We start from the raw sequence: 14,121 nt of genomic DNA on the forward strand, positions 1-14,121 counted from the left end.
GGCATAGACACTTGATCCTTTCATAAGACAGTCACAAAAGGAGTAAATTGAGAAGAATCTAACAATATTAAAACTCCTCAATTCAATCACATAACTCACTGTTGCCCTTATTTCCAAGACTAGTTATCTTGCTTGATCATCCAAAGACTCAAGGTAAGGAAATAGAGTAATTTTCAGAGTTCAGATGAACAAAGACAGAAATTATCAATATGTCAAATAGCTGGAATAGCCCCTTTTCCATATAGCTTTCTTATCTTTATTTGGGAAGGAATGAAGATATATATGAACTGATGCAAAGTGAAATGACCAGAACCAGGAGAGCATTGTAAATAGCAACAGGAATATTTCATGGTGATTAGCTGACAATGATTTAGCTCCTCTTCAATAAATAATCCAAGACCTGAGGATTTATGATGAAAAATGCTATTTACTTCAATTATTTTGAAGAGCAATTTGGAACTATACAAAAGGCTATAAAACTGTACATATCCTTTGATTCAGCATTGTCACTACTGGGTCTATATTCCAAAGAGATCATAAAAGAAGGAAAAGGACCCCACAAAAAGGGAAATTGAGTAGATGCCCACCAGTTGAAGAATGACTGAATTTTATGAATGTAATGGGATATTATTATTCTATAAGAAATGATAAGCAGGCTGATTTCAAAAAAGCTTGGAAAAAACTACATGATCTGATGCTGAGTGAAGTGATCAGAATCAGCAGAACCTTGTACACAGAAGCAGCAAGACTATATGATGATTAACTGTAATGGACTTGGATCTTCTCAGCAATGTGGTGATTTAAGACAATTCCAATGGACTTGGGATGTAAAATACCATCATCATTCTGAGAAAGAGCTATGAAGACTGAATGAGGTTTGAAGCACAGTATTTTCATTTATTTTGTCTGTTTGGTTTTTTGCTTTTTTGTGATTTCCTCCCCTGCCTTCCCATTTTGGTCTGATTTTTACTACACAATGTGACAAATATGGAAATGAATTTAAAATAATTATACCTGTTTAACCAATGTTTAACCTATACCAGATTGCTTGTTACCTTGAGGAAAGGATACAGAGTCTTACAAAAATGAATATTAAGAAAACTTTATGTATATTTGAAAAAATAAAACATTATTAAAGCATTTTTAAGTGTTATACATCCACAGAGAAAGGAATGATAGGGACTGAATGCAGACCGAAATATGCTTCTTAAATTTTTTTCTTTGTTTTTCTTGAATTTTTTGGTTTGTGTTTTCTTTTATAATATGGCTAATTTGAAAATGTTTTGTATGCCTGCATATATATGTGTGTGTATGTATATATATATATATATATATATATATATATATATATATATATACACACACACACATATACATATATATATGATATCAAATTGCTTGCCTTCTCAATAAGTGGATAAAGAAAGAAAAGAGAGAAAGAATTTAGAAATCAAAAATTTGGAAAAGAAATGGTAAAAATTGTTTTTTAAGTAATTAAAAACAACAACAAAAAAATTAAATAAATAAAAAGGAAAGAGAAAGTGAAAAAAAAATACATTTATAGAAAAAAGAACCAGTTAGTTTTTCTTCTCAAATGGGATGATACTGATACTCATAATTATATGTCAAATGTTCCTGAGAAGTTATAATGTTCTTGCTTAATTTCACTGTTATGTGATCATAAGATCACAGAGTTAGAGAAAGGAGAAATCTCTGGAGTCACTGAGACCAAACCCCATATTTTGCAAATGATAAAACAGAGAAACCAAATGATTTGGTTAGAATATTACAACTTGTTTAGAAGTCTCACCGCTAGTGTCTGATTAGGATTTGAATTCTTACCATTCTGATTTTACGTTCCTACTACCTTTGCTAATGAAACATCTCTTTTCAGAAGGCTAGAAATCTTATCATGGGATATTTTTTCCCCCTGAAAATTAAATTAGACCTATTTCTTAGGTATTTTCTGAAAATTGGACCAGTGTGTGTTGGGGGTGGGAGAGATATATGTTTGTTTTTTAATTGGTTTTTTTCTAGCCATAATAATTTTTGTGTATTCCTCCTTTCACAAATAATTTTTGTAGATACTTCCTCTCATACTATAACTCAACTCAGTGAGCAAAGGAAAATAATTAAATAAATCTACTACTCACCACATTGGCAATGAATGCAACATTATGTACTCATAACATGACTTTTTCAAGTAAGGAGAAAGGATGTACTTCTCTTCACCTCTTATTTGGGTGCATGTTTGATCATTATAGTTACACAGTGTTCTGGTTCATTTTAATGACACTGAACTGTTATTATCAGCCGATCAACAAACTTTTATTAAGCACCTATTATGTGTATTATGATATGGCATCTAATTTGTATGAATCTATATTCTTTCTTGACACATACTGGTCTGAGTACCAGTGAGATTTCTTTCTCAAGGTCTCATTGCTAGGTTAGAATTGCAGTCTCTTGCCTTCTAGAACTATAGATTTTCCACATAGAATGAAACCTCTTAGGGAAAAAAAAAAAAAAAAAAAAACTTTTAACTAAGCAAGGTGAAATGGTGTGAAAAAGAACACTATCTAGCCAGATAGAAATATGTGTCTGATCATTTAATATTTATATATTTAAAATTTCTAGAAGTCAATTAATACCAGAAAAATATCATATCATATCTTCAACATGACAAGATAATTAAATTAAAAAGCAATCCAAGTGAAAACAGTCTGCAACAGAATCTAACATCACTAATTTAATATTTTCACGCATGAAATGTCTAGCATGATCTTTCCCCAGGCAGTCAGCCAGAGCCAACCCTTTTCCTTTTTCAGTTGCATCTCATGCTTCTTTTGGCCTAAGCTGCCACTATTTAAAGACACTGCTGCCTCTCTGCTTCCTTAAAGGTGATGCGAATTGGAAGGTCAGAAAGAAATCCCAAAGAAAATAAAAACTAGCATTTATTAGAAGTGGGATGGACCCCTGAAAGGCAGTGCATTATAATGAATAAAGAGATATTGGGTCAGAAAGACCTGGGTTTAAATATTGTTGCCTCTGACACATACTGACTATATAACTGGTCAAGTCTTTTAACTTCTTAGTGACCCAGATAACTCTCTCAGATAATAAATTATAGAACAATTGCAAATATACATCAGTAGAGACTTTTCTGCATCAAGTTTCCTTAACAATGGAATCACAGGTTTAGACTTTAAAAAAAAAAAAAAAAGGTATACTATAGCCTCATTTAATCTAATGAAGGAAAATTGAGACAGATATTGCGAAAAAGGATATCCAAGAATTCAAGGATCTTAGAAAAGATATATTTTCTCATAGCCACCTCAGCCTCTTTTTCTAAATCAGAAATATCTATTTGAAATTTCAAAAACTCCAGGTTCTTATCTGTGTTTTTGTTATTGAAAATTTCCAAGCATTTAAACGTTTGAGTTATTTTTTATTTAGTATTCTCTCTTATCTGAGAAGTTTGGCTTGTACTTCATTAAGGAAATAGAAGTCATTCATCATAAAATTCTCCGTGGTGTATCTCAAAACTCTGTGATATCAATACCTGTTATTTTTGTCCTGTGTTACACCCCCTGATAAGCAATTGCTATCACCCACCAAGGTCAATTCTAGTTCAAATAATCCTTGATTCTACATCCTTCCTTTGACAAGTATGCTCCTCAGAACTTTGATTTTGAGGAAGTACCCAAACCATTCATTTTCATTCTTTCACTTCTCTATTGGTTCCACTTCTGATTCTCCAGAAGATAACATTTAACAGGATGCTGAAAAGTAGAGATGGTAATCGAGAGAAGGTACTCACAAAAAGATGTGGCAAAGTTTCTGCCACCTCTCTCTATGAGTACCTTCACTCTACCAGACTCTACTTTCAGTAGCATTATTTGTTTTCCTTCCATTAGAATTTAAACTCCTTAAGAAAGGGAATTGTTTTGTTTTTGTTTTTTGGCTTGTATTTGTTTTTGCATTCTTAGTACTTGGCATATTGCTTCATAGTAAGAGCTAGAACTACTTACTAATTTCCTCTCTTATCTCTCTCTCTGTTTCTCTCTTTCTCCCTCCCCTCTGTCCTTCATTCCTTCCGCCCTCCTTTTCTTCCCTCCCCTCTCCTCTTTCTCATTTTTTTTTTGGTTGAAAAATTTTAAAATCCTACCAACACTAAGTTTTTATTTTTTGTCACTAGTTTCTCTTTTCACTCCTCTTATTTCTTAACCTTTTTTGCTGTCTGACTTCTGACCTCATCACTTAACTAGAACAGTTGTCTTTAAAGTTACCAATGACAGCTTAATTTCCAAATTTGATGGTCTTTTCTAAATTTGTATCCTTTTTGCCTTCTTTACAGCATTTAATACTGCTAATTGCCCTCTTCTACCAAAATGTCTTTCCTTTCTGAGTTTCCATAACATTTTTTCTTCTCTCTTGATTTTCCTCTATTCTCTCTGATCTTTATCTTTATTTCTAGACCACCAACATCATTGCCCCTAAAGGGTCCCCTGAATCTTTGTCTTGGACCATATTTTGCTCCTTTCCTGTGTATATTCTCTTTTTTCATAATCTTATCAGCTCCCATGGTCTTATGATTTCGAACAAATGTCTTCTAGATTTATATATCTTTATTATCTCTTCCAATTTTCATTATAGCCTCCTTTATTGGCTGTGGAGTATATGCCCTAAACAAAAATTAGTATTTTTCTTTCTGAACCCAATCTGTTTCTAAATTTCCTTCTCTTTCAAATTTTCCAGTCACTCGGATATGAAATTTCAACATCTTCTTTCATTGCATATTCTCCTTTATTATCACATTCAATCAACTGTCAAATTAGTTAGCAGTTTGTAAGGATTTCAACATCTCCCTCTTTCTTTTGTTTTAGAACATAGGGTGGTCATGACCTCCTTGATTTCTCAAGGAGGTGAGAACCCCACCTAAAAGGTGATCACGCCTTCCCTGAATACATGGTATACATAAGCACAAATGCATAGAATAAATACAAAATAAACACAAGATTTAAAGAGTTAGAACTGGCAGTTCGAAGAGGAAAAACTTCATAAAGAAAGTAACACTTGGCTCTCTTAGGGCAAAGAAGGGGATCTATGAGGAAGAATCCTTTTTTTAGAAGTCATAGGCAAAGAATTTTTCCATGTATTCCTGCTTCCATTGCACATTCTGGTCAGATACATTTGAGAAGGAAAATTAATTAATCACTGTTTAGAAAATATCTAAACAGAACTATACATATGCATACTAATCAGGATGTATCCTGAGTCTCTCTAGCCAGAAAAAGTGATTAGGAAATAGTAATGTAAAAAAAAAAAATTGTCATTTGATTTTACCAGGCTTTTCAGAATTGGAAGAAAAAAATCAGAAAGCAGATGAAAAGGTAGAAAAGGTGAGAGGTAATGTGTTTTGGTGGATAGAGTCTTGGACTTAGAGTTAAAACCTGAATTCAAATTCTATATCAGAACTTTACTAGCTGTTTAGCCATGGGCAAATTATTTAATTTCTATGGCTCTGTTTCCTCATTTGGAAAATGAAAGGGTTAGAGTCAGTGATATCAAAGATTCCTTCAAGCTCTAAGTCCATTATCCTATTACTTCTTAAAAACTATCATCTCTCTCTCCTTTCTCTTTCTCTCTCTCCTCCCCTTTTTCTCTCCCCTTCACTCCTTTCTCTTCCCCTATCTATTTAGTTCTCTTTAGGCCTAAAACAGCACAATTCATGGAGCTATTTAATACTGATAATGATAACAAGGAAATTATGGGAGAAGATAGAACAATGGAAAAAAAAAAGGACCAGATTGTGAGGATGGAGGGCTGAGTATCAGTCAAAGTTCCTTCATGAATAAATGACATAAAACTAGCTATGAAATGGGGAAGATTAGTTTTCTCTGGGTTATTTCATTACTTGCAAAATAAGAAGTCAAACCAGATCATTTGTAAAGTTTCTCCTAACTCTGCGATTCTGATAGAAAGGTGAGCAGGCTGAGGGAACAGAATAGGTCTATGCCAGATACACATATACAATTGAGCTGCAAGAGATAGTTTAAGCAATTTTCAGTGGCTGTTCCCCATGTCTGGAATTCTTTCTATCTTCATCTTTGCCTCTTAGTTTCCTTCCAGTTTCATTTAAAACCTCATTTTCTATAAAAATGATTTTCTGATTCATCTAAATTCAAATGTCTTCCCTCTGTCAATTATTTCTAACATATTCTGTACAGTTTGTCTATAGTTGTAGACATTAAGACAGTGAGCTCCTTGAGGGTAGTATCTTTTGCCTCTCTTTGAATCACCATTGTTTAGCACAACCTCTGATACTTAGTATTTAATGTACTTTACTAACAACAATGGAAAGTACTAGAGGAGAAAGACAAAACTAAGAAATGGTATTGAACTGATGCATGGAAGTCATGATTTGAGTTTAAGGAGAGATGTTAAAATAGGTTAGAAGGGGTATTGACCATTCTATTATTTCTGAATTTAAAAAAAAAATTAAAAAATGAAAAATGAAAGTTCTTGCAAACCAGTGGTATAAATCAAAATGATTGTATATTCTAGTATAAAGATCTAATTTAGATTCTAGTTCTGATAATGACTATTTGATATTTTTGAACACATTGAAGGAAATAAAAATTTTTAAGAGTTTATTGTCTTCTAAGCACCATGTGAAATTGAAATACAATTGCAAAAAGAAAGATAATCCCTGCTCTGGAACAAATAACAATCAAATGGGGAAAAGACAACACACAAAAAAGAAGCTGAAGAATGATGATAGGCCAGGCAGGAACCCACCCATGTCCTCAAAAAGAAGTTCCAGGACAATCTCATCAGTGGGAAAGGGGAGGAGGGTCTTAAAGAGAGAATACTCATGGTGAATGTACCTTGTAGGTGGTAGCTTCTTCCCAAGAACTGTGGGAAGTTCTAAGATGAACCAGCAGCGGTAGGGGATGGGAGTTGGAAGAATAGTTTTTGATATCCATAAAAATTAAGGAACATAATTAGGAAAAGAAAGAAATGTAGTCTCTTGAATATTTTTTTTTCTGTATGTTATGTGGAGAAATTATTATTTATTCTACCGACCTTACAGAATTCTTGTATCAAATGCAATAATGTGCAAAACGCATTTGTAACCATATTGTACTCTATAAACACAAGCTGTTATTAATATATGCCCAAAAAATCATTAAAGAAGCAATAAAAACATTACAAAGACAGCCAAAGAATATGAGATGTTCTTAAGAGAACATAACACTTGTACAGGCAAAGGAAACTGAAAGCCCTCCAACTTGAAGTGCATTTACGATTTTAGGGGAAAAAATGGATTTAAAAATTCAAGTGATTAACATGGAAATGTTGTTTACCACATAGAGAGAATGAATGCAATAAAGCTTGTAAATCTCTATCTGTTAAGGAGACAAGCAAGTTTTAAGGAAATCTGTTCCCTGGTCAAATCCCAGTAACAAAGCTACTGTAGAAAATATAATAAAAATAGAAAATAATAATAATAAGAGAGAGGAAGAGTGTTGTTTCTCCTTCCCAGGATGGACACTGCATATCTTGAGTTATTGCAGTTTACTGTAATATTAACCTATTCTCTCTCCACTATTCTGACCCTGTCTTCTCCCACCTTGGCATTTGGATACATTGTCTATCAGATCCTGCCTAACTCTGGCCACCTCATTTATTCTTTGAAAATGTCCAATTCATGCCAATGAAGGAACTCCTTACTAACTAAATGTTTAATTAATTGCAATGCATTATAAAGCAGAGAAGAGTAGATTAGATAGGCTTCCAAGATCTTTTCTAGCTTTAAATCTCTGAACTTATAAATCCATCATGCCCCTTAGGAAAGAGACACCTATGGAAGAATTCTGTACAATGGAGTGAAAAGATTGCAAGGATCCAATGTTTCTCAGTACCTTTTTTTTTTTTTTTTTTTTGTCTCTGTGGAAGGTCTCTTTTGCTGAACCCTAAAGAGGTCTAGCATGATAGTATATTCTATTGAAATCTTGAGCTCAGAGGATTTTAAAGTCTTTCTCATGGATGATTGCATGTCACCAGATCAGTAATGGCTGCATTTTTACAGAATCCCAGGAAGAAAGTGTGGGACCTTTTACATTTATCAACTTTAGAAGAACAGCTGGATTTTGGCTTTGCTACTCTTATATTCCATGACTTGGGAAAAAAAAAAGTCTTAATAGCTTTGTAGCTTAATTTCCCTAGCTTTAAAATAACATGTGCTTCCTTTAAGCATTGTTGCTAAGACATAAAGAGATGATGATGAGGAGCCATTATTATAAACTCTCTTATCAAGTATGTGGAAGTTGCAGTTAACCAAACATTTAATTAGTAGTGAGTTCCTTCATTTGCATAAATTGGTCATTTTCAAAGAATTAAAATAAGATGAAATATACTTAACATTAAACTATAATGAGACTGGGTTTATTTATTTATTTATTGAGGTTTAAGAATGCACTTTAGAAATTTGCAGTTCCTCTGGATCATCAATCTGAAAACAATTTACCATTTAACTTTTCTAAGCCTCAGTTTTATCTTATATAAACTGAGGTGGTGAAACCAGATGTTAGAGTTCTAATTCTAAGTCTCCATGATATTTTGACTATGTTTTGAAATGGCAGAAATGAAAGATAGAGAAATTTAGGCTCTTTGAATTCCAAACAAGTCAATTTTTATTGCACATTGAGATAGACACAACAACTCATAAAACCTAGTAGAAGGAGATGAGGTGTGGTTTAGTATATCACTTACACAGTAATCTCAGAATCTAAAAGAGTTAATATACCTCCTTAAGAAACTTTCCCTGGAAAAAGAACAAGCCCATCATTTTAATGGAACACAAAAGGTCAAAATGAGTTTTAGGATATAAACTACCTAAAATTGTATTGGCTCTTGATAAACAATATTCTTTTTTTTAAAAAATAAGCACACTTTCTTCATCTCTTCACTTCCATTGAATTCTTGATTGCCTGTTAAATGAGCTTGAACTGAAGTGGCTGCACTTCAGCAGTAAAATGATTAACCACAATTACCGGGAATATGCAGCATAAAATAAATGCTTCGAGTTATCGTGCTCTTGCTTTTTCTGGGCTATAATTGAATTGCTTAGTAGCATCTAAGCTTGTTGATGATGTGCAATTAGAAAAAAAAAATCAGAACTAAATCTAGGTCTGGGGGAGGGTGGGAAAAGAAGGTAGATTATCTGTGTATAAGTGTTGAATACAGTTCAGCAGCTTGTCAGTTTTCTTTGGAGAAAACTTTCAAATGCTGAATTGTCCTGTCCTTCTGAGCTACTGACTGCCAAACCGTTGCCAATTCTTTTAGTTAGGAGGAAAAGAGGCTTCAAAACGCCTCTTTCTTGAGTCTCTTCATCTGTCTCTGTTTCTCTTCCACCATTCTGTCTTTATGATAGAGGTGTCATATACAAGTAAAATTTAAAATTCCAAACTTTTATAAATTAAGTGTTTTCTAATGCTAGTTTTATAGGGCAGTTGTTCCAGTTACTCCAAGAAGTGTCACTACATGTTCAAACCAAAAAGAATTTAAATTTACCTTCATTTAATAAAAAAAAAAAGTCATAGTGCATTGTATAGAAATATTGCAAAGTAAAGCAAACATGACAGACTGTGGCAACAATATGAAAGCTGACTCACAGCGTCATTGAAAAACATAGGAGAGATGCAGCATGTGAAGGGGATAGAAAGCCAGTCTCCATGTCAGGGGATTTGGCTTTGGATTTCATTATTGATATATATCGACTTGTGATCAAAGGTAAATTATTTTATCTCTTAGTGCCCAGACAATTTCATAAGACTAAATTGCTATGAAAATGTTTAGCTACCGTGACACTTCACCATTTAAATTACATTTCTAGTCAAGAAGAGATATAGAAACATGAGGTTCTAGTCTTTTATGGAACTTCCCCTTCACTCCCCCTCCTCAAAGAAATTACTTTGTATAAATTTTATGTTAAATATACCTATTCCTATTGTTTCTAATATTAGAATGAAAGTAAAGACTTTGGTTTTCTTCATATCCCCAGGGACTATGGTATCCTGACACACAATAGGTATTTAATAATCAACAGATTGATTTATGGATAGTCTGGCTCTGCCATTAACTTGCAGAATGGTCTTAAGAATCAAAAGCTATTTCATCCCTTTGGGCTTCACCTCCTTATTTATAAAATGAAAGCAATCTAATTATATGAGGGACATCTAACATCCCTTCTAGCTCTAACATTCTCTGATTCTATCAGTCATTCATCTACCATTCCACCTCTTCTTGAGTTGTATAATTCTGGGAATATCATCTATCTGTCCACCAGAGGGAAATTTCATAACCAGAATATTCCTGAATAAAGTGATGGGATTTTGCTCAACAGAAATTTACCTTTGTTCACATTAGCCTCCCTAACATTGTACCTTCTACAACTAAGTACACCTGCACACACCCCAACCAATCCTAAAAAGCACCAAATGACACTCTCATTTCCCTACATACAAATGTAAACAATAATTTTAGTTGTTACTACATTTTTTTTTTAAATCCAGATTATGACTGGCTGTACTATGCCATGTTTTTGATGCTGCTACTAAAAGGAAAGAAAAACCAGAGCAGCATTTACATAGGGGGAAAAATTACCTGGGAACAAGCAACTCATTCTCTGGTGTTTGAATAGTCAAAGATATGAATAGACAAATGACAAAAGTAGATTATAAATTTTCCTTTGAAAAAATGCTCAACCTCATTAATAATCAAATAAAAACCAATTAAAATTACTTTATGGTATTATTTCACCCTTGTTAATTGAGAAAAATAAAAAGGTAAAATAATAAATATTGGTATAGTGACAAGGAAATAGGCTCATTCTTGCAATTTGGTGTACTCTGTTTGGAAATCCATCTGGCAAGATGACAATAGTCATAATTCCAATATTATGCTTTAACCTACTAAGCCCAATAGATAATTTAATTAACTAATTAATTAAAATTTTGTTTAAATAATTTGTTGATGAAGCTCAATTAATTAAAATTAATAATTTAAAGAGATGATTTAAAATAAAAGCATAATATATATGATTGCAATATATGTAATGGAAAAAAAAATTGGAAATATAGTGGTGCCTTGGAACTCATGGTTAACTGGGTCCAGAAGGCACCACAAACGGCACAAGTACCAAACAAATTTTTCCCTTAAGGAATGCACAGCCCTTCAAGGAATTTCCCTTCAATGCACAGCCCACTGTGATTTTTAAAAAAAAATCCCTCCCCACCAAATTCCCCAAAGGGACAATTGACACTTCCAGCTACACAAATATAAGCCATCCCAGACCAATCCATGTCCTCCCTGGTTGACCAAACTTACTTTCTGAGAGAAGCTGCCACATTTATACTGTGCTCCAACATCCATGCCATCCAAGCTTCCTGGGTGGGGAGAGGTCTGCAGGTGGAGGCTGAAGCTATGGTTCCAAACTCTCCGTTGTCCAGGGTTCTGGTAGTGGTCTTTGATTCCAGGCTGGCACGAGTGCTGGGTTCTCCTCCGCCACACTCTATGACTGCTTTATGACTGCTAGTGCAGCTACACTCCACCACTACAGCTACTGCAGTCTTCCGTCACTACTGCATTGCACCTCAGCGGCAGCGCGCTAACGCCCCTCTGCCGCAGGGCGCCAACGCCCCTCTGCTCGAGCTCACCAACGCCCTCTGCTGCAGCTCACCAATGCAGTGTGCCAACACAATCCTCCAACAGAGTCCATCAACAGAGTCCACCTAGAGAATTCCCCACTCTGAAGTCCATTTTTGCTGCAGCTCACCAATGCAGTTCACCGCTATCACAGCTTACTAAAATAGCCCGCTGCCGCAGCTTACCAAAATAGCCCGCTGCCGCAGCTTACCAAAATAGCCCGCTGCCGCAGCTTACCAAAATAGCCCGCTGCCGCAGCTTACCAAAATAGCCCGCTGCTGTTATCTCAGCTTACCAGTGCAGCCACCACTGCAAGCTGCCACCTTGAGCCACCACCTAGCCCCGCCACCACGCCCCATCACCGCGGCCGCCACCGCGCCCGCCACCTCTACTCTGCGCAACTGCGCCTTCAGGGTGCACCAACCCTCCCATCCCCATTTATGCTCCACTGCTGCTCTTTCTGCTCCTGCTGCTTCTCCTACTGAGCATGGTGGGATTGCTCCAAGTCACCTCCAGTACTACTGTTTTGGAAGCCAGGAGACTACATACTGCAGCTACATCTGTCCCGCACAATCTGCCCCGTGATCTGCTCAACTTACACAACCTCATCATGTGACTTCCAAACTGGGAGGAGCTACTAACAGCGGAGGGAAATAACAGAAATAAAGTCTGGGCAGTATACCTAGTCAACCTCAAATCCTTACTGCTCAACCAAGACAACAACCAAATTTGATGAGTGCCAAGCAGCCATCGAGTGCTGAATTTTTTTTTTCTTAAAATGTATCAAATATTTGGTTGATGAGGTTAAAGAAGATGAATGTCAAGCTATCACTATATAGGGATTTAAACAGTTTAAAGATGGTCAAAGAAATTGTACAATGTAGTATTTTAGCACCATGAAAAGTAATGAATATGAGGATATCCAGAAAAAGATATATACAATAATGAAAAGTGAAATAACCACAATTAGGAGAGTATACTATAACTGTACCTTAAAAACAAATATTCCTACATGAGTGAATTACAAAGAAATCAGTAAATTCAAAGAGGGAAAAACATAAGCTATTATTATTAGTTTGTTAAATTATATTATTATTTTAAAATTATAAATATTAACTTTTTCTTATATTTTATATATTAATTACTTAAGAAATACAATCATCCAAACTGTTTATTTTACAGATGTGAAAATTATGGCCAGAAAGCTTAAGACATTTATCAAAGGTCACATAAGGAGTTGATATCAAAGTGAGGATCTGAACCTAACTCCTTTGTTTCCAGATTGATGCACTTCCACATTTTGTTTTATAAAGCTATCCGCTCTCTGGGAATAAGATTAGTCAATGCAATGAATCTGAATTGGCTGATCTTTTAGTTTTATTTTCATTTGTGTTTCTATTATCATTGCACATATCATTCTTCTGACTCTACTTCCTTCATATATATATGCCATCCTCTCTTTTTTGAATTCTTCATGCATATTAATCTCTATGGTATGATAATATCCTTTTATAGTATATTCATATTCCTCAAATTGTTCTGCTATTCCCATGTCCATGTGCATTCATTTTATTTCAGTTTTTTTCCTACTGTAAAATATTGCTATGAACATCTTGGCCCATAAAAGTTATTTCTGTCAGATTTCTTTGAGATATGTACACACACACACATAAATGTACCTGTACATATATACATACATATACAATAGAGAGACAGATACAGAAACAGAGCCAGAGAGCCAGAGCCAGAGCCAGAGAGACACAGAGAGTGAGACAGAGAGAGAGACAGAGAGAGAGACAGAGACAAGAGACACACTGAGACACACACACACACACACACACACACAGAGAGAGACAGAGACAGAGAGAGAGAGAGAGAGAGAGAGAGAGAGAGAGAGAGAGAGAGAGAGAGAGAGAGAGAAGGAGGGAAGCAATGTAGATGACATTAAGTAGAGAGATTACTGAGCTAAACAAAGGCTGTGAATAATTTAGTGAGTTTTCTTGTATGATTAAAAGTTTTTTTCAAGAATAGTTGGATTGATGCAGTACTATATCAACTGAGTATTAGAACCTTATTTTTATATCACCAATTGAAGACCTCTGACATAATTTGTTTAAGAAATTTTTCCATTCTAAATGTTCTTAAGCTAGAGTATTAAAAAAAAAAATTCTTCTGAAAAACTGTACATGAGCTTCGCCAAACTGCCAAAGAGGTTCATCACACAGATAAGATATGATAAAGTAGAATCCTTGCTCCATGTGAATTTATTCCTTGATGTAGGAATTCCTTGATGGTGGAAAGTGGGGGGAAGTGATACTACATTGTAATTAAGCAGTATTGAGTTGAACAGATGTTAAGATACATTTTATGAATCAAAACCCCTTAGAAAACTAGAAATTAGTGACATGT

The 14,121-nt window shown here is 34.7% G+C and overlaps 1 long non-coding RNA gene across 1 annotated transcript in view; it reads right to left on the reverse strand.

Annotated features, from left to right (window-relative positions):
* LOC127557922 (uncharacterized) overlaps positions 1-12,285 on the reverse strand; it is a 69,283-nt gene extending 56,998 nt beyond the window's left edge. Inside the window, exon 1 of the long non-coding RNA XR_007952665.1 lies at positions 11,395-12,285. This is a non-coding gene — a long non-coding RNA (uncharacterized LOC127557922). The remainder of the gene's footprint in view (positions 1-11,394) is intronic.
* Between the last annotated feature and the right edge of the window lie 1,836 nt (positions 12,286-14,121).

The sequence above is a fragment of the Antechinus flavipes genome, chromosome 1 (assembly GCF_016432865.1).
Source record: "Antechinus flavipes isolate AdamAnt ecotype Samford, QLD, Australia chromosome 1, AdamAnt_v2, whole genome shotgun sequence".
Classification (NCBI taxonomy): Eukaryota; Metazoa; Chordata; class Mammalia; order Dasyuromorphia; family Dasyuridae; genus Antechinus; species Antechinus flavipes.